Genomic DNA, 15318 nt, shown 5'->3' on the forward strand with positions numbered 1-15318 from the left:
GGGGTCCCTGGCGCCGCGGTAGTGACTCGGGTCGGGGGGTCTTTCCTTGCCGCCTCCCCAGAGCCCACCGCGCTCTTCTCGCCCCCTCCCTCCCCTCGGGGGAGAGCGGAGAGGAGGTTTGGGTGTGTTGCCAGGTGAAGCGAGTTGTAGGCATTCAAGACTGCTCCGTCGGACATGCCTGATGGAAGCAACCTCTTTCCCGGTAGCTTTTAGAGACAGAGGAAAAGTACTCCCCCCCAACTCAACACTAGAGGTTTCGGGACAGAACGAACCCCCCAGCCCCTCAGCATCCATTGTTTTGTATCATCCTCCTCCCCCGCCCCACGTTTAGGTAAGAAGAAGAATGACTCCAAACCATTAATTGCACCCGCACCCCATACCCCCTCCCCCCCATCAGCAGCGGGTTTGTGTTATTGTGTTCGTGTGGATTTACAAACAGGTGGAATGAATACGGATTCGGGGGCTGGAAAGATTTTTAAGCTTTCAGCCCCTTACAATTGCCGATTTGATTTTGTTGTCTGTTGCTTTGTACCATAATGGGGGTGATGAGAATAAAAGAGGAAGCAATGTTTTGCAACCTACCCAAAGCAATGTTTTCTAAGTCTCTGGGGATGCTGAAGCAAAAGTGGGTTGCAGATGTGGACTGTATAGTATTTGCCTTCACCCTAACTAGCAGCAGTCGATAAGCTTATTTATATCTGTGCAATTTTGTACATTTCTTAAATGTCAGCAGTTTCTAGTATCTACCCAGAGGGATTGTTGTATCTAAAACTTATTTTTGTTATGTTTTTCAGAGTCCCAGGGTACACTTGTGTAACCAAGTATTTTTGTATCTAAATGAAGCATCAATACTGAAACATTATCTTTATTTTAAAGACCTCAGTTTATTAATGTACTCATCTCTAGACTTCCAGGCCATAATCCTTCTGTTACGTTGTGTTTGAAGAAATTTAGCTATTGGGTACAATTTGTAACATTCACAAAGCTTACATTTATAGTGTGAATTTATCTTGTTAAGGTTTTTCTATGTGACAAGTGACAAGAATTTTGAGGAATGAAGTATGTAAATGACCATTCCTACCTATGGAAGTTAGATTGAATATAAGCCTTTTAAATACTTGTTTGGACATAAGGTACACCATACTGTACTTTTAATTCATTATGATTATACATTTGAAAAAATACCACAGACAAATAAAGGCTTTGTCTAAGGTTTGTAACTTTAAAATGGCTTAAAAGTAATATGAAGCTCTAACGTAAAACTATAATAATCATTTTTTCAAATTTTATTGAGAAATAATTGGCATACATCACTGTATAGGTTTAAAGCATATAGCATGGTATGGTTTATATCTATTGTGAGATGATTACCATAACAGGTTTGGGTAACATCCATCTTCTCATAGAGATATAACAAAAAGAAAAGAAAACAAGGAAATGTTTTTCCTTGTGATGAGAACTCTTAGGGTTTGCTCTCAGCTTTCCTGTGTATCATACAGCGGTGTTAGCTATCGTCTTCATGTTGTACATTACATCCCTAGTACTTACTTATTGTGTAACTGGAGGTTTGTACCTTTTAGCTACCTTCCTCCTGTTCCCCTCCCCCATCCTCCTCCTCTGGTAACCACAAGTCTGATCTCTCTTTTTTATGTTTTTGTTGTTGTTAGTATGTTTTGTGTGTTTTTTTGGATACCATATCTAAGTGAGGATCATCCAGTATTTGTCTTTCTCTGACTTGTTTGCCTTCAAGGTCAATTCATGTCCCAAATGGTAGGAATTCCTAGTAAACTATATTCTTGAAATGCCAGTTTTGAGATATGGACCTTGCCTGTATCTAAGGTTCCTGCTTTCCCCCCCAAGATATTTGTTCAGTTTTTGAAGAAACAACTACATTTATGTCAGGTTGGCATTTGTTTTCTGATCTCATTGTTAATATAGTTTTCAAGCGTTTAAAATTTTCTCTTATTTTTTTATAAATTGTTTTGCATTAAAGAGTGCTATTAAGAGCTACATTAATAGCTTGTAGCTGGATAATTTTTTAGTTTTTAAACTACCAAATTCAGAAATTTTATCAAAGCTGTGTTTTGATAATTGTAGCAAGAGTTATATTAATATTTTGTGAACTACAACCCAGTCAGAAATTTGAAACATTTTACTTTTCAAAAGAAACAGCAAAATTATAAACTCTTTTGACTTGCTGGAATTAATGCTTTTTAAACACTACTATTTCTTCAGTGTCTTGGAACAGGGCTTGTTCCATGTTCAGAGAGCCATAAACTGGAATTCTCTGTAAAGTATTCCCAAAGATGGCTTCTGAATAGCTGCTAGTATATTATTTTGCCTTGGCTTACCTGTGTGGATTATGGGGGAAGGGCGGATAAAATTGGAATTCTTTGTTATTTGGGCAGTTAATTATGGTCATATTGGTTTTGAAGATATGCTAAATTATCAATATCTGTAATGTAATTTAATATTTCTGTAGGACTTGTTCTTTAAACAATTTAAATTTTTAGATTTTTTTCTAGTAAGATATTTAAAATATGTAAAAATAATCTGTTGTGTTTTTTACTAGAAAATATACTCTAACCTGAATTTGCAGATATGAGCATTGATATATTTTGGAGGTTGAAGATTAAATAAAAGAATATATCTTTATAATTCAATTTACTATATCATTCGTGTCTGAAAAAGCATAAAATCAATACTTATAACAACAAAACAAAGCCAAGTCCAACACATACGCCCCTCTAAAACAATAAAAACCAAACAAGTTGACCCACAAGTCCTTTAGTGAGTCTAAGGTTTTGATAGCTTGGTTTTGATGAAAGTATTCTTGAAGTAGTTTATATTATAAAATATCAATTAGGAGAGGAAATTTAGATATAAAATAAGCACTTGGACATTTCCTAGTAAGACTAGTAGGAAATTGGTAAATATTTTGTGAGTAGATGAATTAGATAAAATACATTAAGTATTTTTATGTAGTACTTGAGAAGTGAGTATTACAGGCATGAAATTGATATTTTTTATTGTTAGGCTTACGTTTTATGCATTGTATTATGCATGGGCATTTTATAAATTAAGGCTAAATCTTTCATATATATGTATATGTATATTCTGTTATCCCTGTCTCTGAATTTTACTTGTTACACTGCATCAAATTTATGCCCTATAGATCTTTTCTGGAAATATTTTCTCTCTTAATATAGTGGTCAAAATTTTGTATTTTTCTACCTCTCTGTCTACACTTTTAAAATCTGAAAAAATGTGTAAGTTACAATCTCTGGTGTGCTTGAACTTAATATATTATAGAGTGTTCTGCAATATAATTGTCATCAGTGTAGGTTGGGAAGAAGATGCATAAGTCTGAGAAACTGATTTATGTTCTAAAATACGTAGTTGAATTATTTTAGGGTAAACTAATGTTTACTATATCTTTGTTGGGTATTTTCCCCTGGTTTGCAACTTTTTACCAAATCAAAATTTCTTACATGTGAAAAGCATATTCTAATGACAAAGGGCTCATCAACTTTTCAGATGTTGGCAACATATGTGCTTTTTGAGAAAATAAGAAGTTCCCATTATCAAGATTTAAAAGAACTAATTAGATTTCACACTATATATCTCATTGCAATTTCTCTATAAAAATCAGCACTGGTTGCAAAAAGTAGAGAATGCTGTTAAAAGGCAAAGGTTCTTTTGTCGGAAAGAATGAACATATTGCTTGAAGCTAAAACATTATAAGAGACCTTTAAAAGGTATAATTGGTCCCTACATGAAATGAACCTGAAAATGTTTTATGAAGTATTTGGCATGTCTGTCTTCTAATATTTATAGCACTGTGAATACTCACAATTTAAGCACTTTATTTGTCCTCAAATACTATTTATAAATTCTACAATTTTAATTTAGTAATTTTACAGTTGAAAAAGATAATTCTTTTTTCTTTTAGTTTTTCTACTGTCTTGGAGGTAAAGTGGAGATGGGTTGTTCTGACCCTGATAATGTCTTAGAATTTAGAGTGAATTTCATCAAATTTGAGCTTTCTCAGTTTTGTGTAATACAGTACTCCTTCCTGCTTTTAAGACTTTCACAGTTTTGCAAATAGTCTTTATGTTAACTTTCAAATTTTGTTCTATAAATATTTCTTACTAACTACAGTTTCATATTCACTAATGTCATAGAGCATCTACTGAGTGCCATGTATGGTTCACACTCTGAGGATGCAGAATAAATATACTATGTTTCCTATGCTCAGCAAGTTCAGTTTGTTGCATAAGTTGGACAAATCAGTAGTAGTTGGTTGTTTTAGAGTGACAGGTGCTTTGATAGCAGTATACACTGAAGATTTTAGATGAATTAAGGCTCACACTACATGCATAACCAGCATTGCTTACTGGAGGATTGGGCCTGAACTAAGTCTTGAGGAATAGTAGGATAAAGAGGTTAAAAAAAAGCATAGAAGTTAGAGACATTAATGTCCATTTGGAGAATTGCTGGTGAATAGCAATTTGGATTTCAGGTGTGACCTAATATTTTAGGTGATACAGTAGGCTTTCATGAAAGCTCACATTTTTAGAGACTGTTACTTCTTGTGTGCCTAATTTAATTTGGACCTTGAACTGTAAATGTGCATTAATGTGGGGGAACTGCTCAAAATTATTACTTAAAACTTAATAAAGTGTATATTTTATTAATATTTTAATTAAGTACAAAAGAGAAGATATTAGCCTGATATGAAATAATTCCCAGGCTTAGAACTCCAGTTAGGTTTCAAAATCGAAATTAAGTATCTTTTTCTCAGTATTTATGTATCATGTTAAGAGTAACAATTATGAATTTCTTTAAAGCTCATAGTAGGTTTTTACTATACATTTAAAATTTGCTGTTCTGAGAATTAAAAACAACTTCTTTGCAAACTGATTTAAAAACTAGTGGCCTGGTGCACGGATTCGTGCACATTGAAAGGAAATTAATTAGAAGAAAGCTTCGTTTACATTGCTGCAAAAAAAATAGTATATTTAACAGTATTATAAAATTAAAATACAAAACATTTTAATATTGCTATTCGCCCTTTCTCTAGATTAATAAATAAACAACAGCAACATGATATAACAACAAAGTGCCAATAGTTGGTCTTCAGATACATTCTGACATCGCATGTGATTGGTGCCAGTGAGAGCTTTATATGTATCGTGCATGTGTGAGTCAATGTTTATTTTGAAATTGCCATTGTGTGTCATATGTACTGGCTGGTCAGTCAATTGGACAGTTGGATGGACATGGGGTCAGTCACTTAGCCTTTTATATATATACACTAGAGGCCTGGTGCACAAAAATTTGTGCACTCGGCTGGGAGTGGCGTCCCTCAGCCCGGCCTGTGCCCTCTCGCAATCTGGAACCCCTCAGGGGATGACCACCTGCTGGCTTAGGCCTGCTCCCCGGGGAATTGGGCCTAAGCTGGCAATCAGACATCCCTCTGGCAGACCGGCAGCCCTCGGGGGATGTCCACTTGCCAGCGGGGGGCAGACTGAGCTGGACTCTGCCCTGCCTGTAGTATAGGTTAGAGGCCTGGTGCACAGGTGGGGGCCGGCTAGTTTGCCCTGAAGGGTGTCCTAGATCAGGGTGGGGGTCCTGCTTGGGTGCCTGGCCATCCTGGATGAGGGGATGATGGCTGTTTGCAGCTAGTCACACTCCCTTCAGGGTGGGGGTCCCCACTGGGGTGCCTGGCCAGTCTGGGTGAGGGGCTGAGGGCTGTTTTCAGGCTGGTGGTTGACTGAAGCTCCCAGCTTATCCTTTTTTTCCTTTTTTTTAATTTACCTTCTATGGCTGTCATTGGAACTGAGAGCCAGCTTTAGCTTTGAGGCTCAGCTCCAGCTCTGAGACCTCGGCTGCTGAAAGCAGGTTTCTGGGGTTTGTTTAGCTTCTATAATTGCAACATTGTTTCTTAGAGTGCAGCTCAGAGGCCGGCAGCGGCAGGCGGGGAACCTTGGCTTTCTCCATCACTGGAGCAAGCAAGCCTCTGGTTCGCTTCAGCTGCCTGGCTGCCGGCCGCCATCTTGGTTGGCAATTAATTTGCATATCGCCCTGAGTAGCCAATGGGAAGCGTGTCAGAGGTATGGTTAATTACCTTGTTTGTCTATTATTAGATAGGCTAGGTGCCACTTTTTCAGCTAAGTAGATCAGACCGTATGATTAGTAGTTATATCTTGGTAGGAGTCTTTTCATGGTCTTAAATGATTTAGAAGTTTTCTGAATTTGAATATTGTTACATTTCGTATAGTATGATTTAATACTTTTTCAAGGGCACAGTGAGGCCTTCTTTGCCATCCCAAACTCCATTTCCCACATGCCATAGTTCCCATTTTAAAACATTCTCATATTGCTTTTCTTTTGGTTTTGATACTTCCATTTTCAATAGAGAAATTACTTTTTAAAATTCTCACATTTTACAGTTACATGTTATAACATTTCATTTATCTCAAGGTTATGTAATAGGAAACTAAAACTTTCTGATATCTCCTTGAATAAAACCAAATGTAATGTTCACTGGGCGAACCTAATCACCCTTCAGCCTTCAGTTTTTCATCCTTGGGGAGGCCTTCTTTGATTCCCTAGTTAGATTTTTCTGTTAAAGGTCCCTTAGCATCTGCACTTTTTTTTATTCCACTCATCATTTTTGTAATGATGTGTTTAATGTCTGTCTCTTTGCTATTCTGTAAGCTTCGTAATGAGCAGAGCCCCCCAAACAAACAGGCCACTAAAAAGGATAAAGAAGTGTCATTGCTCTTAACACATTCCTGTTTTTACTCAGTACTCAATTCAGGGCTTTTTTGCTTTATCGTAATAATCAATTTTTAAAAGTTTGGTAACCAAATGTAAAAAGACCTGGGGTACTCCTAGAAGCCATAAGAGAGTTGAAAATAAGAACAGAGGGAAAACAGTTAAAAGCAAATACAAAACTTTAAAAATAATTATCAGTTAAAGGCACCTTCGTGTTGTGATAAACACACTTAGAATCTTTCAAGACACCATTTGTTTTATATGTAGCTATGTTTTGTATTTCAGAAAGGTTTCTATCTAAAATGATACAATTAAAAAAAATTTAATCCTCACAGGAGGAGGTGGTTTTTTAAAAATTGATTTGAGAGAGAGAAAAAACAACATTGATGTGAAAGAGAAACATCTGCCTCCCCAGGGATTGAACCTACAACTCAGGCATGTTCTGGGAACAAAACCCAAGGTACTCCAACCACCTGAGCCTTACTGGCCAGGGGCCAGGGCTACAACTAAAATTTTTTAATGTGTTACACTTTTGTTATTGGAAAGATTTGTTTAATAAGGCAAAATACAGTAGGCCCCATAAGTATTTGAGTAAAATTAAGTAAATAATTATCTGATGATACAGAATCAATACAGTATCATATTATGACCTTAAATTTGCAGAAGTAGCTTTTATACCAAACATGTGCTCTTTATTTATTTAGCTGTGAAATGTGTAAAATTGAGTAACAACATGTGTTTTTTTTCATCAGTTTTGAATGAAAACATACCTGTTGGAATGATATGACAAAATGATATATTTCTGCAATCTCTATTCTGTTAAAGAGAGTAAGCTTAATCTCTTGGCATTTCCTAGTAACCTAGACTGGAAAAATTAGATTGGGGTTCATAATTACTTTTTTGCTAGAAGTATATGCAGTGTAACAGATTGGGTGACCTGAAATGGATTATATTTAGTTTTGCTTCATGTATCTTCTAGGATAAAATTTCACTTTAGTTCTGGTTCAGATAAATTGCATTTTATCTTAATATTGTCATCTATTGAGTTTTATAAGGGTAAGTACGTAGAAGAGCTAATTTCTTATTTTGTTGCTAAAATAAATATTGGTTTACCATGTGTTAATTACAGTTTTAAACATAGAAATAGAACACTTATATACTAGGTAGCTTAAAATAGTAAGGTTTTATTATTTAATCTTAAAGATATTTATTTCTGTACTTTGGAAGTAGTGATTTGGAATTCTTAATACTAGAAATATGTCCTAGTTTCAGAACACCCACTAAGCAACTGTGGGAACTCAGCATGCTAAATGGCTTGTAGTACTGCAGTATTTTTTAATTTTCCCCACCTCCTGTTATATAATAGCTTATTGTAGTACACACTGAAGATGAGTGTTTGGGCCAAGAACAAAGTTTATTGAAGCCCCCAAATATGTGAGACTGTGTCAGGCTTTGTGTTGGGCTCTGAGGACCTAAAGATGATCTTATGTAATAAAAGGCTAATATGCAAATCGACCAAACAGCGGAACGACCGGTCACTATGACATGCACTGACCACCAGGGGGCAGACACTCAACACAGGAGCTGCCCCCTGGTGGTCAGTGCACTCCCACAGGAGGAGCGCCACTCAGCCAGAAGCCCTGAGCCTGGCTCATGGCTGGCAAGCCCAGTGGCAGTGGTGGGAGCCTCTCCCGCCTCCTCCGCAGCACTAAGGATGTCCGACTGCCGGCTTAGGAGCGAGCTGGCAGTTGGACATCCCCCAAGGGCTTCCAGACTGCGAGAGGGCGCAGACCAGGCTGAAGCTCCCCTCTCCCCGTGAATTTTGTGCGCCGGGCCTCTAGTCAAATATAATGATGGCCAGTGAGTGAATGGTATAAATTAGGTGATAATATTTTAGGTTACAAATAAGGCATAAGAAGCATTGTTTTGGGGCTTGAGAGAAATGACTTTAAAAATGGAATCACTATTTTTGAAACAAATATTTAAATGCTATTAAAATTTAAAAAATAACATATCAACATTTCCATGATGATTGTGTACATGACTTAAAATTTTCAATGGAAATTATTTTAAACTTCTCTTCCAGAATGTTGAGCAACATTATGCCAGTCTATGAGAACCAGCTACTGAAACTGTTTGAAAACTAATTATAAAGAGTGAACTCTGCTGCCCGGTTGGAGTGGCTTAGTTGGTTGAGCATCAACACCTGCACCAAAAGGTTGCATGTTCAATTCCTGGTCAGGGCACATGTCTGGGTTGTGGGTTTGTTTCCTGGACAGGGGCAACCAATCCATGTTTCTCTCTCTCCCTCTTCCTACCCTTCCTCTCTAAGTTTTGCCTCAGGTGAGGATTAAAATAAAATAATGAAGTCTGTTAATTTATATACATTGTTCAGGAAACTATGTTTGTAAAGGCATTTGATAAAACAAACTTCTGTCAGGTTATTTTGTTAATGAAAAAAAGGGACTGAGTTGATTCACACTAATTGTAATACCTACAAATGAATATTACAGTTAAATGTTTCAGTTTAAGGATTTTCATGATTGAAAAAGGAAGGACTTAAGCTTTAAAAGTCAGCTATGTAATTCTTGTAAAGTTAGCTCTGAGAGCAATGCCTTAATTCAAGACTAATTATTCACATACAAAAACATAAAATATCTTATGGCCTTTTCTCAACTGGAACTCAATTATACCTGATAGTTTCATATATATGGATATACTAATATATATGTAATAATCGATATAATAACAAGGGTCCTGTGGTAAGATCTTGGAAGATCTTTTGTTTCATCGAAGAAAGTTGAAATTAAATTTAATATACTTGAAGTTTTGCTATATTATACTCAAATTCTTTGAAAATTGATAATCCACAATAGTAGGTTCATGTCGTAAAAATAAAAACAATTTGTTAATTAGCCCATCTCTTTCCTGACTATACTATCCCGTTTTTATAAACTAACAATTTGATAATATTTGAATTGCTTCTGAGAGGAATTAAAATTAAGTATTGACAAGTAATGTTTTTTCTTTCTGGCACCTTTTAAGTAATTAATATATTACTTGCTACCTACAAATTAGGATCTATATTTTTGTGATGAAAGAATTTTTTTTTACATCAAAGCTTCTATAAACTGTGGGAATCATATTTTGAGATTATAGTAATAAGATAGTAATAAGTTGGGAACTGATTGGGTTTAATGTGTTAAATTACAAAATAATAAAATGTCCTTTTATGGATATTCAAAAATATAAGCAAGGCCTGCCTTTCTTTATTTTGAGTAGTTTTTGAAGGGAGAAATTCTTTATTGATCTTAGTTAAATTGAGTCTGGCTGCTCAATGTATTTCTTTTGATCTTATATGAGAAAGATTTTTTGCTATGGGATATATAAAAAATTAATACAGAGATAAATGAGAGATATTTTTAAAGCCCCAACTGTAAATCCTGTTTAACAACTGTTAAGGATAAGTAGATAAATAAAATAATTACTTGAGCATATGGTCTTCGTCTAAATAGTTTCAAGACGTGAAAAAGGCTATTTGTTTTACAGTAATGGGAACTTATTAAATACTGATTCTTAAATGTAAAATACCTACCTTGAGACCACACACTCTTCTAATCTTGTTACATACAGTACATTTATTTTTGTTTATGTTTTTCTGACAGTTTCTGATAAATAGTTTATAGAGTAAGTAATGGAAAGGATTTATAATCAGATAAGACCTAGTAAAGGAATGTGAGGTTTATACTAACAAAAATGAAACAGTTAAATGTAATCAACTTAATTTTTAGCATAAAATCATTTTTTTTAATTGAAAATACTTTATTGAGCATTACAGTCATCTTAGTGTTAATAACCTAAGATAGCAATTACATTTTATCTCTTTTGCTTTACACTGATAATTAAGTAACCAACTTATTGGTTTATTGCTAGTTTGCCCCTGATAAATGAAGAGTAAAGTATATTTTGGGAATACTTAGGGTCGTGTTTGACATGTTTTGAATTCCTTGGCAAGAAAAGCAATTTAAGCAATATTCTCAGAGGTAAATCTTTTGGGGGAGTGTTTGTGTGGCTTAAGTTTTTCAGACAATGTTTGGTCAAGGATATTTGATGTTTACTGTCATATCTTAAGCTATATTGAGACATTTAAATCCCCCCTACAAAACCTCTGCCTTTTATTTCGATAACTTTGTTGGAGAATCTTGCAATTTATATACAGGTGAGTTGAAGTGTTGTACAAGAGAGCTGTAATCCCATTATGGCTTATGTTGTGGGCTCGGTAAACAAGAATTTTCAGTTCTTTGCTCAAAACTTGTTTGCCCAGAGTCAAAATTATGTAAGTTTTATTTTTTTCTCATAAGAAGGAACACAGATTTCCTGAAAAGCTCTCATGTATTTGCTCTTGTATAAAATAAGTTAACCATGTCTTCTCCATGTCCATCCAAACTATTTCATCTTGCCTCCTCAGCAAAGGGAAAAATAAGGTGAATGAATTTGAAGGTGCTATAAGTTGTTCACAGACAGCTATTTCTTCAGCCTTCATGAAAACTACTCTTACCTCAGGTTCACTCATACTGCCTAAGAATGTGGTTTTTATTTTTTTTAATTTTTCTATGATCAATAGTGTTCCCTTAAGCACGTTAATTTGGGGTGCTTTCTTAATCTTAGGTCTTCCAGTTTTGAGGATTCCTTTTTTAACCCTGATCAACAAAAATATATAGCTTGATGTGATTTGGAGGGTAGACAGTTTATTTTGATCCTTTAAGTTACTTAATAGAATAAGGAGTGTTTCAGATCTTATAAAAAAGGAAAGTACAAGTGAAATCTTCCATTTTTAGGTATTCGTATCAAAATCAGAGTGATTTCTAGTTAATTTTAAGTGGAATATAGGGAAACTATGCACGAGGCAACTTTCTGTGTGTGTGTCTTTTTTTTTTTTTGGTTAGTCCTCAAGGATGGGTTTCCATTGATTTTTTAGAGAGAGTGGAAGGAAGGGGAAGAGATAGAGAAACAACCAATTGATTGCCTCCTGCACGCGTGTCCTGACCAGGACCGGGGTTGAACCCTTGACCTGAATTAAACCTGGGACCCTTCAGTCTGAGGCCAATGTTCTATCCACTGAGCCAAACCAGCTAGGATGAGAAAACATTATTATCTGTTTATTGTTCAGTTATCTTCATTCAGCAAGTGTTTATTGAGTACTTACTGTATGCTTAATAAAAAGTTCATGATATCTTTTAATTTGTAGAGCACTTTATAGAGTAAAAATTGTTTCTTTATGTAAGGAGGGCAGATTGTAGGGCAGATAAAGCCAAGTTAACATATATTTATAATTCTTTTAATAAATACAACTGCTATTATGTGTTAGGCATTATTTCTAAGTACTAGGATACAACTGAGAAAAAGAAGGGTCCCTATTTTCCATTACTTTAAATGAAGGAGTCAGACAACTAACCTAGTAAGTATAATCCAGTGTGATGCATGTTCTGATAAGGGGTAGTTTTAAGTGGAGGATGGGATATTCAGAAATGTTTCTGAGTAATCAAGAAAGGCTTCCCAGACCTCTAAGCTGAGATCTGAAGAATACAAGAATTCGATCAGTGAAGAATTGTAAACCAATGTTTCTGGCAGAAGAGAATAGCTTGTATAAAGTCCAGGGGGCAGAGATAGCAGGACCTGCTGTGACTAGAGTGCAAAGTGGGAAATATCAGAGTTGTGGCAGGAGAAGCAAGCAGGGGCCAGATCTTGAAAGACTCAGTAATTGCTGCTAAGAAATTTGGATTTTATCCTGAGGGCTGTGTTTATGGAGGCCACCCACTCTTCCCTCAAGTGTTTTAAATTGTATAGTAACCCGATTAGATGTGAGTATTTGAATGATCACTCTAATTACAGTGTAGTGATTAGGTTAGGAACAGGATGGGGGAGTGGTTGTGGTAAGACCAGTTACAAAGCTATTGGAAGAAATTTGGTATTGCCTAGAGCAGGGTAGTGGCAGTGAGAATGAAGAGAAGTTGAAGTCAGGAGAAATTTTGGGAAAAGAATGGATAGGATTTGGTGATGATTAGGATGTCAGAACTGAAGGAGAGGTAGGAGTCAGGATGACTCCAGGAATCTTGACCTCCCCTCCAAACCTTTTTAGTTGCTTTCTCCTTAGCTCTCTCTTTTTTAATTAATTGATTGGCCGATTTAAAAAAATTTAGAGGAAGGTTGGGTAGAGAAAGAAAGAAAAACATTGATTTCTTGTTCACTTTTTATGCATTCATTTGTTGATTCTTGTATGTGCCCTGATGGGGGATCTGGACAGTGCTTTAACCAACTGAGCTATCTGAACTGGGCCTACCTGTTATCTTTTTTAAGAAGCCTTTACTGATTCCCCCAATGTCCAAGACTGTTTTAGGGTCTTCTCTTTATGCTGCAGCAATCCTTACCACCTGTTCTTTGCCTTATCCACTTGTTTGTAAGCTTACAGACAAGAACTGTGACTTATTATTGCATACTTAGCATCTTGAACAGTGCATGACACTTACTAGTATGTATGAAATAAACTGTTGACTGAATGAAAATACAGTTTTTATACTTATATAAATTTAAATATTTATAATTGGAGAAAAACTGTTTTTCTGAACTGCCAGTATCCAAAAATTGGTTTATAACTTCAGTGGATCAGATCCCTCCATGAACTTTTAAATATCTCTTGTACTATAATTCAAATCTGAAGTGCTGGATCTATTTAGTTCTTTGTGGGCTATCATGGACTAATTTAAATGGGCTTTGATATTATGTTGACCTCTTGTATTATACATTCAGATTTTCTTTATAAATGAAATTTAATTACCTTTATCCTTTCTCAGTTTAAAAGTCAATATAACCAAACTAGCACTTTTAGGATTTTTTCTGTTTCAAAATGAAAATAGCTTTTTTAAATCCTTGACTATGAAAAGAGTGAATACTTATTATATACATTTAAAAAGTTGATACAGAGCCCTAACCGGTTTGGCTCAGTGGATAGAGTGTCGGCCTGCGGACTGAAAGGTCCCAGGTTTGATTCTGGTCAAGGGCATGTACCTTGGTTGTGGGCACATCTCCAGTAGGAGGTGTGCAGGAGGCAGCTGATCGATGTTTCTTTCTCATCGATGTTTCTAACTCTCTATCCCTCTCCTTTCCTCTCTGTAAAAAAATCAATAAAATATATTAAAAAAAAGTGATACAGAGATAAAGGAAAGTGAAAACCATCCTAATATATAACCATCATTTGATGGATATTTTTCTATACTTTTAAGATTTTATATGTATTTATGAATGCTATGATTAAGTTAAAAGAAAAATTATCAACAGAAAGGGAATATTTATGATATCCATATTAATAGTTTCATTAATAGGAAAAGGTATTACTATCCTTCATACGAAGAATACTGATAACTAGTATATAGCATATAGATTGGGAAGTCATATATATTCTTTACAAAGTACACTATTATATTAAAAGCACTGGTAATTTCTGCTGTAAAAACACAGTTTAATTATGTTTGAAATACATCTTATCCTAAACCTATTTGACCATGGGTCTAAATGTTGTAGAAATAGATTTTGGGAAATTTGGAGAATGTGTTACTGAACATTTTCAGGTTAGCATGTTGTTAGGTATTCTAAAACATGTGTTCGCATGACAGGATTATCTGTAGCCATGGGGACCTAATAAGATTTTTAATATGGATAAATTAGAGGCCTGATGCATGAAATTAGTGAATGGGGAGGGTCCCTAGGCCTGGCCAGCGATCAGGGCCAATCTGTGGGGCAACCAGCAGGGCAATCAGCCCCCCCCCCTCCCCGGCACCTGCCTTGGCTGGCCTGGGGCCTGCAGGCTGGGGGCAGCACCTATGTTGAGAACCTGCCCCCTGGTGGTCAATGTGCATCATAGCGACTGGTTGTTTTGCTGTTAGGTCGATTTGCATATTAGGCTTTTATTAGATAGGCTAGGATTGCCAGTGCCCATCATATGTACTGGCTGGTTGGGCGCGTGCAATTGGCACCAGCGAGAGCTTTATATGTATTGTGCATGCACGAGTCATATCGTGCACGTCATACATACCGGACGGTTGGATAGTCGGTCACTTAGCCTTTTATATACATAGATAAAGGCCCAGTGCACAGATGCATGCATCGGTGGGGTCCCTCGGCCTGGCCTGCGGGGATCAGGCTGAAACTGGCTCCCCGACATCCCCCGAGGGGGTCCCAGATTGCAAGAGGGAAGTTCTTGGCTGACACCTTGGAATCGGGCTCCCTCCTCTTTGGTTCCGGGTGCATCACCCAAGAACTGCAGCTGCGAAGTCACTGCAGTTTGGCAGCTCCTACATTGAGCGTCTGCCCCCTGGTGGTCAGTGAGTGTCATAGCTACCAGAAGGTTGGCCAGTCGCTTAGGCTTTTTAGCCTTTTATATATATACTAGAGGCCCAGTGCACAGAAATTTGTGCACTCAGGGGAGGTGAGGTCCCTCAGCCTGGCCTGTGCCCTCTCGCAGTCTGGGACCCCTCAGGG

General features: G+C 36.4%; 1 protein-coding gene across 2 annotated transcripts in view; it reads left to right on the top strand.

The window, feature by feature from the left end:
* Nucleotides 1-15318, top strand: part of SHOC2 (SHOC2 leucine-rich repeat scaffold protein) — a 51299-nt gene that overhangs the window by 1224 nt on the left and 34757 nt on the right. Inside the window, exon 1 of one of the 2 annotated variants that reach the window (XM_006778707.2) lies at nt 1712-1902. The exons of the other annotated variant lie outside the window; for it this stretch is intronic. The gene's annotated coding sequence lies outside the window, so the exon portion shown is untranslated. Of the gene's footprint in view, nt 1-1711; nt 1903-15318 lie in introns of those variants that run through there. 2 annotated transcript variants of the gene reach the window in all.

This window comes from Myotis davidii, unplaced genomic scaffold (assembly GCF_000327345.1).
Source record: "Myotis davidii unplaced genomic scaffold, ASM32734v1 scaffold107, whole genome shotgun sequence".
Taxonomy (NCBI): domain Eukaryota; kingdom Metazoa; phylum Chordata; class Mammalia; order Chiroptera; family Vespertilionidae; genus Myotis; species Myotis davidii.